Source organism: Alligator mississippiensis, chromosome 12 (genome assembly GCF_030867095.1).
Source record: "Alligator mississippiensis isolate rAllMis1 chromosome 12, rAllMis1, whole genome shotgun sequence".
Lineage (NCBI taxonomy): Eukaryota > Metazoa > Chordata > Crocodylia > Alligatoridae > Alligator > Alligator mississippiensis.
In genome coordinates, this window is record NC_081835.1 from 7,276,132 (window position 1) to 7,297,154 (window position 21,023).

A 21,023-nucleotide genomic window follows, 5' to 3' on the forward strand; every position below is an offset into this window, starting at 1 on the left:
AGAAAAATTGGAAAGAAATGAGGAGAGACAGTGTTGCCACTGAATCTGCAAAATTAAGAAAACAAATTAAAGCAAGCCCCTTAGGACGGAGAAGCAGGTTTGAACTCATCAGGGCAGCCCTCGCTGCATCGGAGAGCGGTGCCCGGAGAGATGCACGAAAAGTACACATCTTCCGCTGCCCCTGGCCAGGTGAAGTTCACCTTTGTGGGTTATAGGTCCAAAGCCAGCCGGGAGAATTTATACTTGCATTAAGAATATTCCCCAAGAGAAGCCAGTCACAGCCCTCCCTCTTCAATAAATGAATCTGGATGATTAAATCAGTTGTATGTTTAAGATCCCAATTCTTGTCACTCCAGTTCTTTGTTGCTACTCGCCTCTTGTTTCTACAACACTGTTGGAACTACCTTCTCTTTTCCGCAGCCACTTCCCAATCTTTATCCTCCACCCGCTATGAATATGTATACATCTAACGTTCACATCAGTCGCTGCCATTTCCCTTTTGCTCTGGGGACATCTGCTGCAAACCTGGTCTTCCATTCCTCCTTACCTCGCGCACACCCATCTAGCCTTGCACCCATTGCTGCTAGGACAGGAGAACAAGGCAGCCCTGCAAACAGAGTTGAGCGGAAGTCACAGCTCATCACTCGCTTAACCAGTAACAGACAGCAGTGATTTGTAGGCATCCTGGCAGATTTTTTTCTCTTTGAGAGAGTGAGGCATGAGCTTAAGGTGTTGTTGATGAATGAAGATGAAGATGAAGCGATGCAAAGGTTTTAAAGGCAGAATTGATCGTCTAGCCTGGCCTAAACTGATCAAACCTCCGTTGATAGATGATGGACACATGGCAGGTGAATGAATACGGTTTGAAAAGCTGAAGTTTATATTAAGCAAAGTCTTTTCTTTGTGAGAGGCTCTCCACCTCCTCCCAGACTTTATCAGAAAGCAGAATACCTGGAAATGTAATTACATTTAGCTTTTATAATAAAGTCATATGGTCACTGGTAGGACATGTTAGAAGGTGCATTTTATTGTTTTTCATTATGTAATTGTGTGCTTCATTGCTTTTCGGCTGGTTCTTCTTGTCGTGGGAGGCAGCATTACTAAGGAAAACCATTTCCCGGGGGACAACGTAGGGGCTGGCCATTGTATTCTTACAGAATGAAGCCAATTCATTCTGGCTTCATTTGAATGCAGAGCCCCCCAAACAGAGTACACTATTCTTGATAAACAACTGGTAGTTCACCGTCAGAGCTACAGCAAATTCCATCCATAAGTCCCAGCAACACACACAATTGCTCATTATAAAATTAAACCTCAGTAAATAGTTTAAGAAAACAAAAATGTTCAATGCAGTGGTGGTTTGACTGCTTAAAAGGAGGTACATGGCCGTGATAAACCAAAATGCCCTAGTTGGTTTTAGTCTTTTCTCCACAGCTATTGAAAATTTCCTTCTCAGGAAGGATGGAACTTGCCCAGATACACAGGAACTGCACAAAGTTTTTGCTCTGGTACAGGCAAAGCAGGTGCCCAAGGTGCCTCAGAAATGTTTGCATGCTACTGGGGGTGGGTTTCCAAACACCTAAAGTAATTAGGGGCCAACTAAAGCTGGCAGATGGCAAGACCTAGGCTTCAAGTGGTCAAAATGCTCTTGGCACATTAGAGGCACCGCACTGGACCCCTCCCTCCCACCCAGCTTGCAAATTTACCATCATCTTCCATTAGTGTGGGCACTGCGAGAATAAAATGCTACGCTGAAGAGAATAAAATGCAAGCATGTGAGATCTCTACTGAAAAATGCACAATGTAAGCACAGAAAGAGGAACCTCCTCTCTGCAATGCATTTTTCTCTGCTTCTTCCAATGTCAAAATCCAAGTCATTTTACTAAGGCCAGCGTGCAACTGCCAACTCCTGGAAGATCAATTCAGGCTCAACATTAGGAAAAACTTCTTCACAGTCAGGGTGTCCAAACTGTGGAATAGGCTCCCTCCAGAGGCAGTACAATCACCTACCCTGGATATCTGCAAGAGGAGACTAGACAGTCACCTTGCCAGGGTCACCTGGCCCCCAGTTCTTTCCTGCTCGGGGCTGGGGGCTGGACCGATGATCTTCCAAGGTCCCTTCCGGCCTTACAATCTATGAATCTATGACTCTACAGTCACCACTAGTAGGTTTCACCCAGAAATGGAAAGTAAAGAGCAAATTTTGCATTTAAAGCCTAATCTAAAACTTAATTAAGTAACAGGAATGCAACACTGCTAAGCAGTTGAAAGGGTTGGACTCAGAGATATATAGCCCAGGAGCTGAAACACTGGTCAGTCCTATCAAGCTGTACGCTGCACACAGTTCCACCAAGAGCAGAGCAGAGAGCACAGGATGGTTGTATAATACCAGATACTACACTATCCCTGGAGGTCCAAACACCTTGGATAAAGGTTGAAGAGGAAAGTACCATTCCCTTCTTAGTACCTAGAACAGAAGTTAGTTCCTTTTGTCTTTGCTTTGTCTCCTTGGTCTGCAAGCACAAGGGCAAGAGGGAATGATGAGCCTGTAACAGAAGAGTGGATATGGAAACGGCCAGTATCACAACTAGTTTTAGAGATGAGAATTTCTCCTATTAGAAGTTTGCTCACTTGCTTATTATAGATGTTTCGATTTCAATACATGACAACAAACATCATGCTAATAAATAAAGGCACATAAAATGTACCGTACGCAGCTTGCTTTTTGTTTTGTATTCACCCAAAGCATTACAGCTTTTATTTTAACTGCAGGGTAGATATATTCATTTATCAGACCTAGTCCTTAAAACCTGCCCCCAGTGATCATTTTCCCACCACTTGCCTGTTAACATTGGTTTTAATGGAACAGATCTGTTGTTCTGTTAAGAATGAGTTTTGCTGGGTTCCTCTATTAAAACAGGATTCCATGTTTGCGTGGAAACCTCATTTCCTCACTAAAACCTTGGTTCTCAGTGTCAAAAAGCACATGTAAAACATTAGGTGAATGTCAATTTGTCATCCTAGCCTATTCCACCCTCCAGGTGAGAGCACAGCCTCTTTTCTAGACTCTGTTCAGAAGCTGGCAACAAGTGCCAGTAATATAAAATAGCCTTATGCTTCCCTACTTCGGAGCTTCGCATTGGAGAGAGCAAGCGGTGACCCCTCCGGCAGTTGCTCCCCAACATCCTGATCACAGGGGATGGTGGTTCCAGTTTCCTCTTCAGTTTGTCCAGCCCTTAAAACACCTAGCAAAGAGCACATCCAAGTTCAGGACTGAAATCCCAAGGAGATGGCCTCACGTTACCATCAGACAGCCCCAGCTCACCAGGCTCCTAAAGTGTATGTAAAAAGAAAAAGAATCCTATTTCTATTGAATTTGTCTCTACACAAGTGCATCCCTAATGAACCCCTGTAAAAGTTAAAACTTACATTCAGTAATCATATGCAATTGAAACATCATAAAATGAAAAGTCAAGAACTGTATGTGGGCTGCAATGACTTGTCTTATTGTATTCATTCCCTTAATAAATATATCTTAAAATAACCTCACAGTCACACATTTGCAATATAATATAAAAATAACATTGGATTCAAATTATTAAATAGGTAATTTAATACAACCAAATCTGAAATGTAGAATGCTGTGCAACTTTATTTTATGCTATAGGAATATGATGATTTTAGCCAACATTACTATTTTTCTTTTTTGCATTATCTTTGCGTTTATAATAGTACAACATCCACATAACCTTGACACTGTAGTCACCTTAGTAACAAACAAGTGTAACATTCACATATAATTGAAATCCCAATAGGATATTTGATTCAAGTAAAACAAAAAGATTTTTTCCCCCTACTCAGCTGCCTTTTCTTAGTCACACATCTACAGAATAAAAGGATTTAAATAGATATATTTGTACAGGATAAAATCCACAAAGTTGAAGCACTTAATTTTAATTTAACACAAAATGGAAACAAATATAACACCTTTTGAAAGGCAGTAGGCTAAAAAGAGAAGTGAATTATTTAAGTTCTGAATCAACACAGCTTGGCAAATTCACACCGTCAAGTCGGGGCCAAAATTTAAACCAGCCTTAAAATTGATAGAAAGCAATTCTAATCACACAAGCGCTGTGCTTGCAATGCAGAAGATGCCAAGTGTTCATCCTCAGTGCCAGCCCATCGCAGGGCTTCCTGAGCCCCTTCGTTAGTGCTCGGGGGCGGGGGAGGCAGTCGGAGCCCCTCATCACGCATGCATGGGGTAGGTGCCAGGTACGGCTTTTCAGTGAACTAGCATTTTAAACAAGTCGCAAAACTAATAGGAACTGCCAGACAACCCGGATCAACAACCCATCTAGGCCGGTATCCCATCGCCAGTAGCACCAGAACCAGATGCTTAAGAGGAAAACATAAGAAACCCCCGCAGCAGACTGTTATGAAATAACCCGAGGGTGGAAGAGGTTTCTGTTTAACCACTTCAGTTAGAGGTTGGCTTTGACTCCAGAAGGAGGATTTATACCCCTCCTTCTTAAAAAAGGAGTCCCATTGTACTACAGTTGCAGATGTTCATTACCCCCCAGACATATGCAGTCCTGTTGTTCAGTCCCACCCTGTGCTTGGGATAAGCAGTGGCAAGGAGCTCCACAGATGCATTACTCAATGGTAACTGGGGAGGGGGCAGGGGTTAATATCTCCCTTGATGACTTTTAGCAACTGCCACCTTTTACAGCTTCATTGAAGATCCCTCAGTCCTTGCATTATTCGAAGAACAGCTAAAAGTACCCAGGTTACCTCTTTTACAGCATCCCATGGTTTATATACCTCAAGCCTCATCTTGACCATCAGCTCTCAAAAACTAGACTGACTATATGTTTTTCAACCTTTCTTTCAACAGAACGGGCTCGGGACCAGTCATTTTTGTTGTCAGTCTCTGCACCCCTTCAATGGTAGTTATGACTATAAAAGTGATGGCAGGATTTCAGGCTCGTTCAACCAATTTGCATAATGGCATTGTAGATTTTTCTCTTCCCTTCCTGATACATGTCAACATTTGCTTTGCCTTTTCTTTTTGACCACAACTACATACTGAGCAGAGGTTTCCACTGAGCTGTAACACATTGGCACTCCTGTCCTTTTCCTGAGTGGTTATATAGTTCATTGAGAACTCAGCAAAGATCTAGGAGCGCGCGGCCTGCATTTGGCAATGGGGGGGGGTGTTGTCTGCCAGCGTACTGCCGTTTGTCTAGCTTCTGTTAAGTCCCTCTGAAACGGGGTGGAACTAACTTCTCGCAAGATGCAACTACACCAGGAAAGAAAAGCAGAAAGGAGAAGTCATACAGAGCCAAGGGAAAGGGCAAAGGAGGTCTACTCCTTCAAAAGATGCAAACTGTCTCCAAGATGATTGCTTCTGGGTAGATCATTAGGAAAGGCTTTGTGAAAACAGGAGCCACCGACACAACTGGGGATACAAGGAGGCTTGAAGAGCTTCCACAAGCACAAGTAAGAACTTCCAAAAGCTGCTATGAAATTAGAGATGACCATCCGCCTTTCTTCAGTATAGGCTGTGGCCTAGAACTGGCACTAGACGATCATCCTCTACGACCAACTTCCACTAAAGCTTTCAGCTAGGAGTTCCTATTCTGCAGCCGCTCTGCAAACCGAGCACCTTTAGAGGTCCATGCATGGAGCTGCTACCGCAATCGAACCTGTTCTGCCAATGGAAACAAGGAGGTTATCGAAATGCGACTGGTTACAAGTTTTTGCAGCAATGGAAAAGTCTCCAACATGTGGCATGTAACGTAGCTGTTGCCATGGTAAATATTCATGTTTAGTGAAAAGTGTTAAATCTTGTATCAGAAGTTAAATCAGCTGCCAAGACACATTTTCACAAGTAGGGGAATTTTTGTCTTTTCAGAATGGAATGTTTTTCAGTTGACACTGATTTTTCCTTAAAATAAGCTCCCCAGAAAGAAAGCCAATCACACTTGAGGGAGTCCAAAAACTGAATTACTCTACTCCTTTTTTGAATCATCAACAAGTTGTGTGTATAAATGCTTTATAGCTCCTTAATAAATCAGTTAATCCTACATGCATGAATATTTCAACAGCAACCCTAAATTAATGATCTCCATAGAAGCATTTGAGATATTTCAGATCCGAGCTGATGACACTTCAAGGAATAAGTTCTCAAAACACAGTGTGGGAGATTGGCCAATCTCAAGAATTTTGACTTTCTCTGGCCAAGTTTTCACAAATGTTAGGTTCAATCCTGACTTTACATATACAACCACGTGTGTCTTAGGCAAAGACAAAGACACGGCAGGCAGACAATGCAACTGGCATGCCTTTGCATTTTTATTCATTGCTTTAAAAATGAAACAACATTCTTATGGTTTCAGAGGAAGAGTTACAATTCTAGCACAACTGGCTAAAAACCTATATTTTTCTACTTAAAGACTGCTGTACTGATAACACTGAATTTCTTGCCAGATCTATGAGCTTATGCACAAGTTCTTTAGCTACTAACCATTGCAGGAGTGTTACTTCAGTATGGTTTTCTATTAGGTGTGTTTTCTCCATATTCAGCAAATGAAGATGTCCTTTTCAGTGAGGGAAGAATTAGTTCAAAACAAGTTAAAAAACTAGTTGAAAAAAAAAAAAAAACCGAAAAGAAAAAACATAACTGATTTCTTATTTAAGTAGTGTAATGCCAGAGTAACTCAACTGATAGCCACGGAGCACAGCAGAGTTTCCTCAAGCGAGCAGAAAAGACCAAACAGTCACCTGCTCTGACTTTTGGCATCTGAAATTAAAGTACAGAACAGCAGCTTCCTTGCTACCTTCCCCGCATCGGGCATGGCCGCTTTGCAGTTTCAGAGGTACCACACAGCACACCAGAAGGCTCAAAAACACAGGGCCAGACCCTGAGATGGCATAAATGTGCATAACCCCACTGAAGGCAAGAAACTGGGTCTGATGTACATGTGCTAGTCCCCTGACCATTTTTATTTAGCCATCATTATACCTCTCCACCTCTCCCTTCTTCCTCCTGGGTGAGTGCACGCTAGCTTCTCTCTCGGTTATCACATCTAGTGAGGAACACACACTCTCACACCCACCTGCTTTTCTCTACCTATTTATCTCAGGAGTATTGATGCTTAGCTCCCACTTGCACCTTTATTTCCAATTCGGGAATTCTTCATATTCTTCCTTCTGTCTGCTGAGGATGGGTCTACACTTGACTGACAGTGCTGCATCCATCTGAAATATGCCCCAGCTCCTTGCCTACAGGTCATTAAAGCCTGTCCTCTGGTCATATTCGCTCTAGAGCTGGACTGTCCACACATTACCTGAAACCAACTTTAAGCTCATTTTAGGTGACTTAGCATTACGTCACTCCAGGGCAGGTTTCTCTCTGATCCGTGTAACCAAACTCATGTTCCATTGATGCGTGGACACTCCCCGCAAATGAACCACCCTAGTTGCAGTCCTCCAGCATCCTAGGATGTAGTGTTCCCTCCCATTGTGTGGGCAAACTTTTCACCCCCAGAGGGAGGATTCTGGCACCAAGACAACTCACCCCGCCAGTCTGCCCCCAGAGGTGTGACCTTCCCAGCCCAGGGGTAGAACCCCATGCAAAGAGCCTGCAGAGCACATGCCAGCTAGCCAGGTCACCAGGAATGGACAGTGAGGTCTAGCGGTGGTGGGACAGGGGGAATAAGACAGAGGGACCACACTGGGTCCCCATGAGCTAGAGCTTCCTTCTTGGGGCAGGGACAGTGGCTCCCCCAAAAGCACCTCCCCTTACCCACCTACCGCAGGAAGCACGACCAGCATGCCCACACCTCAATCCCAAATGCCAATTTACTGAAACATGAGACCTCCTTTAATTTACTTCCTCTTTAGTTCTTTTTAATTTTTTTAATTTACTTCCTCTTTAGTTCTTTTTCTTTTTTTAACTTTATTTTAGTCTTCAGTGGCTGGCTGACTTCATTTCACCCCCCTTCCCCCAGGTCCATTTCCTTTCCACCTCCCATTTCATTACCCATCCCCATGCCATTAACTCTCTCCCTCCCAGCTTCATATCCCCCCCTTCACCTACAGCAGGGACAGGAGCCTGTCCTGGTTCACGAGCTCTCCTAGTGGCTCCTCACAGCTACAGCTCTTAGTCCAGCCCTGCTCACCAACCCTCCAGTGGCAAGTCACAGTTGTGCAGGTGGGGGCCAGTCAGAGAAGGTTTTTAGCTTTAAAATGCAACTGCACCAAACTCGAGGTAATACTAACAAGGCCCTGACCTCTTTCTTTACCTCCCAACCCTCTTCCTCACCAAAACCAGTCCCCTGGAAGACATACATCCATTCAGTCACTGCTCGTTTTAACCTCACACGACTCAAGGATCACATTTTGCTTTCCTCTCTTTCTAGTCCTCTCAACAAAGATGCTCTCTGTGGGATTCTCACTACAAGGCGTTGCATCAATATGAACTATGCGCAATGGTTTTCAGAACAGACATTTGCTAATGTCACAAACACAATTAAGGCAAAGCGCTTGCAGCAACAGATGGAAATTACAGAGATAAAACAAAGCTTTTTACCTGCCAGGACCTGGGTTTAAGGTTCTAGGTTTCCCTTGGATCCAGACAGGACATAAAACAGACCAATCAGAGCAGGAAGACTGACAGCAGTATGCAGCGGTTTGTGTCAGCTATGGCTTTTTCGTTTAGTCTATAAGCTTAGATTCATTTTTTTTTCACATGAGTTTTGAGGCTGTTAGTCATATTATGACTTAAAATCCTAATATTAAAAACACACAGAACATCATGGACAATTAAAAGCAGCTTTTTTACACATGCACAATAATGGGTGTCTCTCTCTCAAAAAATTAAAAAAAAAAAAAAAAAATATATATATATATATATATATATGCATAGCTGTATTACCATCGTAATGCCTGCTGCAGAGTGACATGATATGATTGAGTATAATGGCTCCAGAGGAGGCATTATGGTCGATCAGTAAATAATACACTTTCGAAATTGTCTAACTACATATTTACACTTGTCAGCTCTCATACACTTCAGTGACAGAATTTAAAAGAAATCCTGTAAAAAACCCTAAGAACATTAAACCACAAAAACATTGTACTAAAAGTAATGTTAAGGCTTGACTTAAACCCACAAAAACATGGAAATACCAGGTTAAGGCCAAATCTCTGAAAACGACACGGTCTTCAACTTCCCCAGGGGGTTCCTGAGCATTTGTGGAAATCTCGGAAGAGTGAGAGAGAAAGGGATAAGGCACAAAGGGCCATGTGGTTGTGATGATTGAAGACACACTTCAGGCATGTGGCAAAACACTGAATGGAGGAGTATGCTCAGTCCTCTAACAATCATGAGCCGTACATCAACAATTTAAAAAGAAAAAAAAAACTCCTCCTGTTGAATAGTTAAGTCAAACCTTGGCCCATGTTTGCTCAAGCTAAAATTGCCAACAAATTCAACAGCCTTGGTGTAGACCCATTCCTAACTCACGTTAAGCCCTTACTAATCTTACTGGGAATTTAGCCTGAGTGACATGCAATAAGGCCAATGATCTCTTACAGGCTCAGTGGTGCTACGCTAGCTAGCACTATGTCCGAAAGGGACCTGGGGGTCATAACTGACCATAAAATGAATACGAGCCACCAGTGCGATGCTACAGTCAGCAGAACAAACAATACGCCGGCATGCATCAACCGATGCATCTCAAGCAAAACTAAGGACGTTATTCTCCCACTCTACTTGGCATTGTGGAGGCCGTGGCTGGAGTACTGCATCCAGTTCTGGGCGCCGTGCTTCAAGGATGTGGAGAAACTCGAGAGAGTCCAGAGAAGAGCCGCTCATAGGATTAGAGATGCAGATCTTTCCTGCCTTCTGACCTAAAGCTTTCATTCATTCATCCTGATGAGTAAGGGGGAAGCAGATAATCTATTTTAATGACTTCTTCTCAGCTTAGTCTTCTGGAAGATTCATTGCAGCTGCCAAAGCTTAGGCTAAAAACTTGTTGGTCCAAAGGGAATTGGTAGCAACTGAATGTCAGAAGGCTCACTCCTCTAGCATCCACAGGTACTAAACAAGACTGCTAAAGGCCTCTGCCCTTTGATCTCCCTAACACAAGAAGAACAAAGGACCCACTGGATAGGTGCCGTCTCCTGCTGGATGCCGGCGGTGTTCTTGTTTGGTTGACCCTAATGTAAGGAGGAAAACCTTTAAGAAATCCTGAAGACACACCTCAATATCACCTTGTTCAGAGTAGAAACAGGCTGTAAAATTTGCTTTGTGCAATATGACTGACAGCTTCTGGCAGTCTGGAAAGTTGCAGCGTGACATGTCTTAGGGAGGTACCACTGGGCAAGCGGCAAAGGAAGAAATTCACTGCCAGAGTGCTGGCCTGTTCTCACAATGGAAGGGAACAGACCCTGTCCGGGGTCGGGAAAGCCTGCTGGAAAGATGCACTCTTAACAGAAGCTGGTTTCAGGACTCCATCTTCTATGTCGAGCAGGTATCTTCTATGCCTGGAAGTCCAGCTGGAAGGTGACTACTTACTGTGAACTTCTCCTCCCCCCAGGCTGCCAGACATGGCCCCCTCTCTCTGCATGTTGTATGGATGTGCGGCAATGATGACAGTGATTTACCTCCGAGTACTGCGTCCAGTTTTGGGCTCCACAATTCAAAAAGGATGTGGAGAAGCTTGAGAGAGTCCAGAGAAGAGCCACGCGCATGATCAGGGGTCAGGGAAGCAGACCCTACGATGACAGGCTGAGAGCCCTGGGGCTCTTTAGCCTGGAAAAGCGCAGGCTCAGGGGTGATCTGATGGCCACCTACAAGTTTATCAGGGGTGACCACCAGTATCTGGGGGAACGTTTGTTCACCAGAGCGCCCCAAGGGATGACGAGGACGAATGGTCACAAACTACTACAAGATCGTTTCAGGCTGGACATAAGGAAGAATTTCTTTACTGTCCGAGCCCCCAAGGTCTGGAACAGCCTGCCGCCGGAGGTTGTTCAAGCGCCTTCATTGAACACCTTCAAGATGAAACTGGATGCTTATCTTGCTGGGATCCTATGACCCCAGCTGACGTCCTGCCCTTTGGGCGGGGGGCTGGACTCGATGATCTTCCGAGGTCCCTTCCAGCCCTAATGTCTATGAAATCTATGATTTTACTCCATAAAGAGTGGCCATCCAGCGAGCTCTCCAAGCTGGCAGTTTGCTATTACACAGCCTAGTCACCAGGTGGCAGGGGAGCTAGCTTGCATTAAGCAAACAATCCCACAAAATGTGATCTGGGGCAAACACACAAAACCAGTATGCCAGTGGAACTGGCACCCAACTACAGCTTCCCTGCTGGACAGCATGGTTAGCCCACAACGGTGTGCTCTACACCAGCATAATGCTGTGCGCTGTATGTTTGCTTCTCTCTTAGTACAGAGTAAAGTCAATTTACTCCATACAAAACTACTGAGGACAGGAGACTTTCTTCCAGTAGGATTTCATTCTTTACAAGGGACTTCAGAGTAGCAGCAGTGATGCCCAACAGACCTATGCATGTCATTTTGGCCCCACTGGATGAAGCTCGAGTAGCAGTCAAGGTACTGGAGAAGCCTGCCTGCAAACCATGGTGTTACTTCATACTCGGTAACTTTTCTTTTCACCTTCACAAAGGCTAAAATTAAAACCCCATTTTTCAAAGTAAGTACTTAACTCTGGCTAAGACGGATGGCTCAGGAATCCACACTGGCAAGAGAAAGCATCTCACTTGTTACACGGCAGAGAATTTTTCCAATGCTGGGGTGAAGAAATCCGAGTACTTGCCTTGCTTATGTCTTCTGCCATTTCACTCATGACAATGGAAAAGAAGTAATAAAAGCTGATAGAAAGATATTAAACAAGTTTAGGAATTAAGCTTGTAAAATGCATTCTCTGGTGGCCTAAGCTGCCCTGAATTTTAACATCAGGAGGACAGATAATTAATTGCAGCTCTCAGCTGTGCACCTCTGCACCTGTCTGATTTGTCTGCTTGCCTACTGACTACCACCCATCTCCACCAATGAGAAGAGTCATTTCTGAACCCAGTAGACCGCAAGGGTTTTCAAAACATTCATATTTCAGTCTGAAGCTCCAAAACTTGGAAATTATTGCAACCTTCAGCAACTAACGGACTTTGTGTGTGCAATAAAAATGTCCTGTCACTTCCAGTCTAGAATCGCAGTTACTGAACCAACACAGCGAGCACATGAACAACTTCATCTTTATAGCAAAAATTCATATATATTCTATGCAAACACGGAAGTTTAGAGTGGTACATGAAGGTTGGTGTGTCACTCTTGATCATTTTGACTGTGATCCAGTAACACACTTCAGTATATATCTAACTTGAAATAGTTGTAGTCCTGGTGTTGTCAACAAGATTCCTAATTAACTTTCATTCAGGCATGTACTTAAAGATCTTCCTAAACTCTGGTCTCAGTCAAGGATTGCACAGGTAAAATTCTGCTCACCACTTCCGTTTTACTACTTCTGCATGTAGCTGTGCACAAAATAATTTTATTATTAGGAGGCTTAGGTCACGCTCTGTTGCACCATCGTGAAATCTATATTCAATTTTATAAATATGAACCACTGAGAAATGCCACAAATTTAGCTAGTCTGAAGATCTACAAGAGATTTTTCATTTTAAGTGTGGAAAGATTTCCATACTTAAAAGGCGTGAAATTCCCCTTTCTTGTAATGATGAGAAATGCCCCCTGATGCCCCATCTCCTCCAGGACATGGCCACAGTAGAAAATAATTTTCACAACTAATATGTATACAGAAGAAAATGGCTAATATCATCCAATGAATTTCGATCCACCTACGTGGTATAAACATATCTAGATAAACTGTCACCTTCAGCAGAATTCATTAAAATAATGTTGCATCTTCCTTGTGAAATGTAATTTTTTTAATTGAAATTTAATCTTACTATATTATTTGGTAGATTTTTAATTGACATTTGTAGTAATTAATTGGTAAGCATTACAGCTTCGTCTGAAGAATTTAAAACTAAATTTGACATAGAGATTGGCCAGCCACTGCTGTGAGCTGCCTGCTGGGAGCATTTCATCATCCTCCCAGCCCCTCCTGCTGATCATAGGTGGGAGATGATGGTCTCTTTCTTACAGTCATGAATTACATTACTAATGTATTCCATTACCACCACGCAAATGTCATGTTAATTTCTGATCATCATCAAGTCAGACAATGGTTTCCACACTGGCAACTAGCCAATTAGCTATGTGGAAAAATATTCAGCCAATTATATAACTTGAATTAGGTTAAGGACTCAAGAGAAAGCAAAATAAATGCTTTGAAAATACTTCTGAGATAAAATATAAGTTGACACTGTCTTCATGTGCTATACCCAATGTTATACAATCTGATAGGCAGCTGCCAACACTCATAACTGTTTATTAAATCTAGCCTCTCTTTATGGTGGCAGCTAAGATCTGTATTTTTACCAATATTAGGTTCATTGTGTTATGAAAAAAGACCAAAATACTTAGGATCATTCACACCAGCTTATAAAACATATTATGTAGTATATTAAATTGTTAAAATTACTTTTCCCCCAAGTAGAAAGTTTCATGGGTAGAAAGTTTGAGCAAAACAAAGTCTGTCTTGAGCCACTGATGTTTTATAACAGGGAGGGAGACAGAAAGCACTTTTGTCCTCAAAATTCATGCTGTTAAGATGCAGCCCACCAGCCAAATGGGCATCCCTCATTCTTCATGGGAAGGAATTGGGTTCAATTTCTGCCTTAGCAGCTCACACCCAAACTCACTTATGGGATTTTATGCTAACACAACTCTGCTGAAGTCAGTGGATTTACTCCTGATAGACACTTGTGTGAAAACTAGCATCAGGCCTACAGCTATTTTTTCCCCAACCATAAAAGCCATGCTGTTGCCGACAGCCCTCCAGAGAACTACGAATTAGTTTAGCTAGGCCCAAATGATGTTTCATCTATTTTTTTTTATTTATTTATTTTAGAATAACTGTAGCAACCACATAGCGTATCTTATAAGAGAACGGAGGACCCAGCCTAACCCCAAGGATGCTAAACAGATGAGCAGATTAACAGCAGGTTCATAACTATTATATCAGCCCAAGATACATAGCACTGAACTGTACTGGCAAAGCTGGGTGCTGAATCCCAGTTTGAAGCCCTGTATCATTACTGTGATTTCTTTTGTTCTTAAATCAATTTATTGTGCAAACCTGCTTTTCTCCAGTTCAGGAAAGCAGACAGCACCAATTCCTTGATTCTAAAAGTCTGTAACACTGAGCAATTTGTGAGAACCTTTTACCAATCTTTCATCTCATTTTCTAACGTGTTGCAATGAGGCAATTCACTGTTCTGGCCGCTTGCCCTAAATGACCTTTGCCTGCCATAAAAAAGGTTCACAGGTCGACTCCACGCTTTAAAATAACACTCTTTTATCTTCTACAGGCCGTAAGTATTCAGTCAACACAATTAGCGGGAACCACATTTGGTTACTCAATCAGCTGGAAAGTTTTAAAACCTATATGGCTGTGAACAAATCATTGACATCATCATGAAGATTCAACTAGGGAAAACAGCGATGAAGGTGGACCTCACTCCAACAAAAAAAGGTCACTTTTCCATGCAGTCCTCAAGTGGGAGAGGAGCAGGGTAGCCAGAAAGCAAATCAAGCCTCACTAGAATAAATTGCTGGGCAACTTATCAACTGCTAGAAGAGTTATGGTGGAGAAGAGTTAGAGGTATATGCCAGAAGAAAAGCGGCTGGATAAAGATACGGGTTAAAATGTAGATACATCTACCAGTGCCATTGGGGCCAAATGTTCCTTTCCAACAGATTTTTTAAAGTGTTTAGAGAACCGAATACATTTGAGAGACTTAAAAATGACTACATAAACCATCATTTTAATCGATGAATAAAAGCAACCGGGCTTACAAGCAAAACAAGCTCATCTTCTTGTTCAGCCGGATGCTCGCAGAAATTCAGTCAGCCTGAAATGCTTAACCGTGAAGCTATTGATGGGACAGGCCTCTAGCACACTTGATCCCTACTCAGGGGTCCAGTCGCCCATAGATCTGTGCTTTCATAATTCAACCTCTTTGGTCAAGGGGACATTTTAAAGTGCCCTGTTCTTCTGTGTGCTTTCTGCTCTTAAGCAATATCAAGCCCCATTATTAGTAGCGCCACTGGGTTATCATAGTACCATATGCCAAGTCTGTGCCATGCTCGGTGAGGCCTCAGTTTTCAATAAGGCTCGTTCAGTGGGACTCTACAACTCCACACATTCTTCACTTAGGGTTATTTTAGGAATTTTAAGTAAAAAATCTCAAGCTGAGGGGTAGGGCATATTCCATATAGCTATAAAAGGTGGGGTTTTTCCCCTACCTTAACTGGGAACAAGTCATTATAAATAGTCAGCACCATCGCTAAAGCTGACTGATCAGTCCATGGTGGAGCACCATGAATCTGTCTTGCTCTGTATGCATCATGAAGGAAGGACTGGAAATCACCCCCCACATCTTGATCCCAGTCTCGTTAGCAGGTTGATCATTCTGATATAAAGGAATTGGTAGGAATCACTCCCCCCCTCTTTTCTCTCTCTCTCACACGCGCACACACGCACTTTGAGCTGCCATATGGGTTTATTCAACTGTTTACTACGCCAGTCGGTAAAAATTGAGTAGTTATTATAATCTTTGCTAAATGACATGGTAATTAGGCTACCTCTGGAAAAAGAAAAAAAAGAAAAAGTATGGAACCTTTTAGAAAAAAAAAAAAAATCACAATTCACTGATGTGTGAATTTCTGTGTTTTTATAATCTTTGAATGGAAATAGGTTTCCTAATACACAGAGGGATATTATTAAACGTGTGCCAGAAACCCAAATTTATTTTCAAAAAACATTTTATGCTCCCATCACCTATGCGGTTTAATTACTTGCATTTCCTAGTTTTAAAGCTTTCTTATTCATCTCTCGTCATTTCCCTGTAAATAAAAGGAATCCTTTTGTTGTAGCCTTTTAGTATTTTAATGAACGAATAAACATTTTTCCAACCCCAGTTAACGGATTAGAAACCGGAGGTAGGACAGGGCATGGGAGTTAGTGATACATGCTTGTGATCCTGGTTACTCAAGGGGTGCTGGAGCCCTCCCCCTTGGCCAGTGGGATTCACAGGCGTCGAGCAGGGGGAGGAATTCAGCCTCCTGGTTGCTGCCCCAACTGCTAGCCATTGCACAGAGTTGGTCCCAAATCGGGGAACAGATTTGCTCACTGATTATAGCTAAGAGGTCACACTGGTGACCACCTATGAACAGCAACAGGGGCAAATAGCAACGCTATATTCATAAGAGGACAGCAACTGCTTCTTCTCAGCCTCTGCCTAGGTTGGACCAAGCCCATCAACCCAGTAGCCAGGCTTGGAGGTAACGGGCTTGCACCCTTTACAGAAGAGAATGCAAGATTTCATGAGGTGGGATGGAAGGGAGCAGGAGCATGCAGTGGAGACAGCTCTCCTGAGTACCAGTGGCACCAGTTTATTACTGGGATATAGGCAGAGCCACATGATGGTAATGGCTTATTTTCTGGAGACAGCTTCTTTGAAAGCAAAGCGGTAAGCATGTGATGGAAGAGTGACCTTTGCATACTCACAATTACTTATTCCATGCGGTGCATTTAGCCATCCTGAAGCCCCACCTATATGGAAAGGCTTCAGCGCTTGGCTTTACCTGCACAGATCACTAAATTCAACTCCACCCTCAAAAATCTGCAACAGGATCTTGCATTTGCAAGATCTGCGTGGGAGGGCATATTATATTAATAAAACAGATGCTACAGCTGTCCAGTAACAATGATCAACATTTATGGATGCAGAATACTAGCAACATAGTTGTAAGCACAGACAATTAAAAAAAATGCATATTAAGTACCAGAGGAAAGAACGAAGGGGAAAATAGAGGCAAGAGAAAGAATGTATTACTATAGACATGGATTTGTTGACTCACCAGTTTTACTTGTGGGCATTACACATATCCACTCATGGCTCAGGGCAAATTCGGCAAGGGATCAAAACCCTTATCATGGCAAATATGTTCAGAAGCTGGAATCACTCGGAAAAAAGTTCTCAGGAGACTGAAAGACAAAAACAGGTTTTAAAGCTTCACTTAGCCAGAACTATGCTCAAACCCACCATTTCCATGAACTTGAAAAGAAAAGGCGATTATAAATTCTGTAGGTGGGGAAAGCACCTTATTGTAAGTAGGCTTTAACATATTAAAAGTTTCTGTCTCAGAGATTTTTTTTTCTTTTTGCTATAAATAAAACTGAAACTTAAGCCAGGAAGACAGTTTTTAAAAGGTGCTGTTATTTCAAATATGTAATCTGCTGTGCTGATTTATAAGTTTATATGCGATACCAAAATTAGTTGACATCCAAGCTTATACTCTGCTGGGAAACACAGTATTGTTTCAGGACATTCAGATACTTTAACCTACTTTGCATGATCAAAATCTACCAGGGTCTTTGAGCTTGTCAGATATTTATTCTCTGCCTTCACTCATTTCATCCTGATAAATCCTTAACAAAATGTACAATCTCTCTTTAGCAATAATCTTTCCTCCAAGATAAGGGAAAACACATATATAAAAACTACTTGATGTTTGGGGCAAAAAGGAAAAATTTGCAAACATCAGTTAAGAAAATATAAATTAGCTTTCCTTGCCTCAGTGCTTGATAAAAGAGCGGAGTTTAAGCTGAGCTCTGAGAGTGTTGTTTACGCCACATACTAATTAGCAAGTTCACTAAGTTAGTTATTTTAAAACAAGTTATATTTTCTTCCTCGGCAAAGTGTCTTATATCCAGGCTGGATAAAATTCTACGGGCTAGTAGACTCTGGTGCCAGTGGACATATTAGCTGCAGCCTTTTTTTTTAGGACAGCACTTAAGCATACACTTAAATCCCACTTAATCAGAGAAGCACTTAAGCACTTGCTCTGCACATGAGTCACCCAAAAGGGGCAAAGCAGACAGCTGAAAGGGGTGGTTAGCACATTTCCGGGAGCCACTCTCGAGCTCTGAGCACTTCACAAAGGAAATGCTATTACCCCCATTAGAAAGAGGAACTGAAGAACATAAAATACCAAGCGACTTGCCCAAGTTCACAGAGGAAGTCCTAATTATTTTCATTTAAGGATTCTGGCTGAAAGTCATGTTCCTGAAAACCACATAACAGACCTAGAGCCATAACAGAAATTTAAACAAAAATAACAAAAATACAAGCATAACAATAAAAGAGGGCCAACCATTATAAAAGCGTTGTTCCTGCTCCCAGAATTAACATACTCAAATACAAATATGGTGATAAATCAAATCATAAACCTATAAACTGCTGTGTACAGGTCCACAATTGACACAGTAAAAAACAAATATAGCAATAAAATGTAATTGGTCATATCAACAGTAAAGGATGTTTAGCTCTGATTGCTTCAGCCTTACATAGCAAAAGTTGCAAGCGGGTTTACTAAGTATGAATCTGTTTGCTGGAGGAGCCATATTCTCCATTTCTCTCCATTTAAGAAATATGTCACTGTCTGCAAGAACGGTGATGAATGCTTTCTCCTTATGTCATTGTACAAAGGACATTGTAAGACATCATGAATAGTACCTTCCACCCTAGACAGGCTGGGCAACATCTTTTAGCCCTTGGAATGAGAGTCTATGTCCAGCCAAAACAGCTGTGGGCATCTGTTCAGGCCTGAGTCTAGTCCAAGAGAGTACAGAGGAAGCCAGTGGCAGAGCAGGACTTTGAAACAAATTTCCTGACGTCCTAGCTAGGTGCTCAACCACTTGAGCAACTTTACACTCTCTGTCCCAACGCCAGGGATAAGGGAGTACAAGGTACACTTATACAAGGTACAAAGTACATTTGAAATTTGGGAGAGCTGTTGGTTTAATATGAACATAAGAATTGGCATTTACTGGGTCCGACCATAGGTCCATCTTGCCCATCATCCTGTGTCACAAACAGTGGCCGAGAGTGGATGGGGAAAGGAGTGTGAACTGGACACGACCAGGGCTTTTCTCCCCCCCACCCATTCCTCCTGCGCTTGCAGCCTCCACCATTTAAGGTCTAAGAGGTTCTCATTTAGGGGCTGTATCACTAACTCCCGTACTCAGCAGTTACTGTTGCCCCTGAATTTGTCCAATCCCTTTTTGAACCTGGCTAAACTATGAGCCTCCACAACATCTGGTGGCACAGAGCTCCACACTTCAATGACACGCTGCGTGAAAAACAACTGCATTTTGTTAGTTTTAAACTTACTACCTGCTAGTTTCATTTGGTGACCCCTAGTTCTTGTATTCAGACAGCGTAAATAATAAATCCCTATTTACTTTCTCATCACCACTTAGTATTTTGTAAACCCTGATCATGCCCCCTTTCAAGCATCACTCTTCTAAATTGAATAGGCCTCGCCTGCTCAACCTCTTCACACCAGCCAAAGCAAAGTTTGGAGGATCTACACAGTTGTGCTGTGACTTCTTTCTTTGCCTGGCTTGACTTAGATGAAGCAGCCTGTCAACCGGCCTGAAGGCCAAGTTCAGAGCAAGTTCTCGTCCTCCTCCTGTTAGTCATGGCACTGGCATCAGGTGCAATCTAAACCCTGTCTTTCTGTTCTCCGCAAATATTCAGCTTTTTGAATGCATGTGAAAGACATCTTCAGAACTGTCCTATTTTAAATGATTTCAGGCTCTTGCAGGAACTTTCAGAGCAAATGAGAATCCTTTTGTACCATCAGCTGGCATTCGGGCTGAAACATCGGTTATTATACTGTGACATCCCCAGAAGTCTCAGCCACATTGGGGCCATGCTGTGCTAGGCACTGCATGAACACGATCTCCTACTGACTCTGCCCAGAGGATGGGACACGTTGGTGACAAAAACAACTACACAAGCATATGGATGTCTGCAAGGTGAGGAGGTAATGGGACAGAAGAGGATGGAGTCTGATATAACAGCCATACTTGAGGGTGAAATCTTGAGCTCCGTGGAAGCCAGCACGAGTTCTGCCGTTGACTTCCGAGTCCAGGATGCCATGCGTGCTGTTTGGGGACCGGATAACTGTGCACATCACTCAGAGGTGCAGAAAACCCCTTGGGAGCAGCAGCCACTGTAAACCACAACCAGCTGAGCTGTTCTCAAAAGTCACTTTTCTGTCAGCATCATGCCATAGGGGAGTTCGAAGGAGAGATGGGGTGGAGGGAAAAGGTGGTCAGTTTATAATTGATAGCAGGGAGTTTTTCCCCTCTGCACACAGAGGAGCCTGGGACAAAGCAGAAAAGGGTAAGTCGGAGAAAGAGACAAACGACCGCTTGCAGCTGATGCCACAGGATGATCAAAAATCACCCTCGTATGCCTGGCGCCTATTTGAAATATGTAGCAAAACCAAACAAGCTCACCTGCCTTTCATTATACTGTACTCAGTGGAAATAATGCTATGACTATCCTGTAATGGGTAAAGGTAACCGTCAGTGGACAAGTTCTCCTATTTCCCCCGGCTACACCAACCAGATTTAAAGTGGTTTTAGCCCTTCTTCCCCCTCCCCCAAAACACTCTGAAACTGTATTTGATGTTAAGTGTCAAAATCCTGGTTAAACGGGGAGGTTTAATCATTTTTATCCTTATTCCTCATTGAACAGTTTATCAGCTATGATGAAATTGTGTTAGGTTGCTTTACAAATTATTTATTTTAGCCATACCATGTAAAAAGTGGGGGGGACCTCACTTGCAGATCAATGTATAACATATTCCTCCAAACAAGAACTGTGTATGAATGTGAGCATTTGCTTCTATGTACACACACAATTGCAAAGTGTTTTAAAATGACAATAAATCGACTTTCTAACCATTAAGTTGTAAATACATCAAAATGTTGTTCTTTAGGTTACGCA

At 42.6% G+C, this 21,023-nt stretch overlaps 1 protein-coding gene across 12 annotated transcripts in view; it reads right to left on the reverse strand.

Annotated features, from left to right (window-relative positions):
• The window catches only part of FOXP1 (forkhead box P1), a 442,244-nt gene that overhangs the window by 371,432 nt on the left and 49,789 nt on the right, over positions 1–21,023 (reverse strand). For all 12 annotated transcript variants that reach the window (XM_059715648.1, XM_059715649.1, XM_019499635.2 and 9 more), the window contains one exon: positions 17,080–17,206. The gene's annotated coding sequence lies outside the window, so the exon portion shown is untranslated. The remainder of the gene's footprint in view (positions 1–17,079; positions 17,207–21,023) is intronic.